Below are 3,908 nucleotides of genomic sequence, written 5' to 3' on the forward strand. Positions count from 1 at the left end.
CCTCCATGATACACAAGGCATGTGCCGTACCTGCTTCCCCGACACTTAGCTGGGGCTTCCCACCTCTGGGCCTTTCTTTCCCGCCCCCTCCCTGACTCCTTCCCCCACGGGGCTCTCTCCTCTGAGCCGAACAGCCTCAGCCCAGCCCCGTCCAGCAGCCACACGCCTGCTCTGCCACCAGCCCACGCCAGAGCTGTGGGCACGTCCCTGACCTCTCCTAGCCTGGATGTCCCATCTGTGGGGACTCTGAGCACCCTTGCCTGGGCCCCAGGGGGAGGACCTGGGAAGACGCGTGGGAGCGCTCGTCCGTGACACGCAGTGGGCCTCTCGCCCACGTGGCTGTGGTGGATTGGTTGAGCTGCTGTCCGGGGTCCCAGCCCAGGCTTTCGTCGAGAGAGTCCGGGGTTTCGCTGGGACCAGGAGGCCCGGTACACCCTGGCAGCTGCACCCCGACCCCACCGAGACCCTCGAGGCCCAGGAGCCCGGGCGGGCGGAGCTAGGGGAGGGCAGCCCCGTGCCCCTGCTGCGGAGCCTCCGCTGCCTTCCTGCCGCCGCTCGGAGTCCAGCCACGGAGCGTCCGGCAGCCTGTGCGGATGGTGCCTGGGCTGGACGGGCCCCGCGCCCTGCGCTGCCAACCTCCGGCACACAGACGAGGAGATGCGCAGGGGCCGCCATGGGGTCCCCCAGGAGCCGGAAGCTCCCTGCGCCTGTGCTGGCCTCTGGCTGGCTGCGGCTCTCACTGGCCCCGGGCCAGGAGCTGTGCGGGTAGTGGGTCCCACGTGGGGGCCTCCTGGAGGACGAGGCCCAGCTCGGCTGAGTCTCCGCGGCCGACTGAGCAGAGGGAGGGGGTTGGGGGCTCTCAGTGCCACGATGGCCAGGGTGTAGGCTGCGGCAACAGCAGAGCCGTGGGCTGGACCCGAGTTGTGCTGTTGGGGCCAGTCGGGAGGTCTCTGTAGAGGGGAAGGGGCTGGCGTCCTGAGTCCCGGAGGGCCTTGGGGCTCAGGGCCTACAGCAGTGATGACTGGGACAGTTCCTGGGCCACTCAGACGGCACTCGGGCTTGGGGGGAGCTGTCCCTATAGATGGGTCCCCCAGGCCCCCAAGGCACAGACCCCCGAGGGCCTGGTCCCAGCTAACTTGAGCTCAGGACACAGGACAGCCTTGGAGAGGCGCATTCGGGGAGTCCTTGTGCGTCCCTGCCCGCGCTCAGCGCTCACGCACACCCCGCCTCAGCCCTGGCCGGGCCTTGCCTCCACGGGCAGCTCAGAGACAGCAGCGGCCCGCGGGGGCAGGGCCGGCCTGGGGTGGCAGCTGGCCGGGCCAAGCAGACGCGAGAGTCACAGCCGGGGTGCGAGCCCCACCCAGGAGCAGGTCAGGCTGGCTCAGCTCCTCCCTGCCAGCCCCTGGCCCCCACCCAGCGCAGAGCCGGTAAGCCTGGGTGCCCGGGGCCTGTGGGTCCCCCCTCCGTGGATCAGAGAAGGGCCAGGATCAGAGATGGCCAGGGAGCGAGTCCCCCATGCTGGGCACTGGCGGAATGCCAGCGGGTCCAGGGAAAGTGGCAGGCCCCAAAGTTCTGCTCAGGCATGAAGGACGAGATTTGCACTGGCCAAGGTCTGTGTGGTCCCCGGCACCCTGGGGACACGAGCTGGCACCCAAGCCTCCCGGGACCGGTGCTTCAGCCGGCCTGCGCCCTTCCATGCTGCTGGGGGTGGCCCCAGGCCTGTGGGCAGGGGCAGATCAGGGCAGCCACGGGCTGGGTGGGGAGCTGGGCAACTGCCACGCGAGCCCCAGATGGCCCCCTCCAGCCTGTGCTGCTGTCCAGACTCCCCTCACTGTGGCTTTTGCCAGAAGGACCCAGGTCTGCCCCCTGGAATCATCCCCAGCGCCAGACCAGAGCCGGTGCGGAGAAGCACCCGGGTACTTGGGTCCCGAGACGTGGCAGGGTCAGAGTGCGGAGGCTCCTGGGACCCCGCTCAGGAAACAGTGCCCACTGGGGAACGTCGGTATTCACGGGCTGCTGGCCAAGCCTTTGAGGGAGGAGGGGACAGTCTGGTGACCCTGAGCCACGACCCTGGTCTTGAGGACTTTCCCGCCTTATCGTGTTGTTCTGGGGGTGGGGGACTTGGGGACCGTAAAGGAAGGGGGGTTTGGGGCTGCCATAGCTCTGGGCTACCCACCCCTGCAGCAAGGCTGGGCTCCAACACGGACCGGGGAAGGTCAGAGGGCCCGCTGCAGGAGGGGCCCTGCCCAGCCCCGTCCCTGCCCCCAGACCAGAGGTGGCCCGGACAGAGCATCCGGTCCGAGAGAAGTGGGGGGGCTAGCTTCCCCCTCGGGGCCACTTCCCCATTCCCAGAAACTGACTGTGGATGGGAAGACAGGGAAGGGAGGGCCCGGCCAGGACACACCCCCAGGTCTTGCCCCCGCTCTCTCCTGCGCACCCCCCCAGCGGGCTTGCACACCTCTGAGGGCTTCCCGGGGCTGGTGGCAGCTCTGCCCTGGGCTCAGGAGCCCAGGGGGGCGCAAGCTGGCTGGGGGGTGCTCTCCCAGGGCTCCCCAGTGTCTGGTCTGCCCGCGCCGGGCTCCGACAGACCGCAGTGGCGGCTGGGAACAGGTGAGCAGGTGTGTGCGCGCAGCCTGTGGGCCACGCGGACGAGACAGGTCGTGTCCAGGCATCGTGGTGGGCACTCCGGCAGGTGGGCTGGTACGTCCTTCCCCTCCTCCCAGGCTCCGGCCCGGCTGGTCAGGCACCATGGCTTGCAGCCCTACCCCACAGCAGGGCAACCGAGTCACCACGGGGTTGCGGGCAGAGCCTCCCAGAGTGCTGTGTGGACCCTCTGCCGAGATCCAGAGCCAGGTCCTCTGAGGGCCGCGGGGGCCAAGCACCCTGTGAAGCCCTGAAGGCAGGAGGCCAGGCTGGGTGTGGCGAGGGCCATGGCCAGGCCCCGGGACAGGGGAGAGCGGGGGCAGGTGGGGCTGAGCACCCCTGACGGAAAGAGGAGCAGGGCTGGGGCTCAGGTTTGGGGGGGTGACCCCACCCTCCGGGTCAAGCACATTCCTGGACTGACGGCTGACGCAGGCCCTGTGGGGGAGGGGAGGCACAGCCACCGACTCCCCGCAGAGAAACGGAAAGGCCTGTGCTTCTAAGCTCTCCCACGCCCCAGAAATTCCCCGTCCCAAGCCACCAGGGCCTCCCTGCCCGGTCCCTTCCTGCTTCCTGTGGGCCTCGCTCACCCCCCTGACCTGGGCGGAGGCCGGCTGTGGGGGCTGGAGGACGCAGCCCACAGATCACCCTGGGTCAGCTCAGCGCTGGTCCCCGGGGCGTGGGTGCGTGCTCAGCTTCTTTGGGGCCCAGAGAGGGCCCCACTGGCCTGAGTTGGGGTGCGCCGTGGCCCAGGCACCAGGAGGCTGCCCAAGAGCCAAGCTGGCCCGGAGCGGACCCTGAGCGAGTCCCTCTACCTCCTTTTGGGGGCCTCCCCGGGCCTGGCTGGACTCAGGACAGGGGCCTTGCCTCTCTGGGATCAACCAGCCCCTTTGGGATCTGGACCCCCAGGGGTTCCATGCTGGGGAACCTGCCTTCCTATCTGTGAAATGGGTCCTTCAGGGGCTCCCCCGCTCCCAGGCGGGAGGGAGCACCGCTCGCAGCCAGGCGGGGACGTCTCCCTCTCTGTCCCCTCCAGCTCAGGCCAGCTGTGCCCGCCCGAGCCCCGAGCCCCGAGCCGCTGGGCCACATCCCCACATCAATCCTCTGCCCTCTCAGCCTCCACCTCCGGCCACACCCCGTCTCAGTGTTCTGGGAGTGGCTTCCCTGGCGGTGGCAGCAGCAGGAGGGGAGCCGCTGGCTCATGGTTTCTGGGACGCGCCCGTGTGGGGTTTCGACCTGGCCCTCGAGTCCTTCCCAGGCAAGCGAGT

Source organism: Meles meles, chromosome 7 (assembly GCF_922984935.1).
Source record: "Meles meles chromosome 7, mMelMel3.1 paternal haplotype, whole genome shotgun sequence".
Taxonomy (NCBI): domain Eukaryota; kingdom Metazoa; phylum Chordata; class Mammalia; order Carnivora; family Mustelidae; genus Meles; species Meles meles.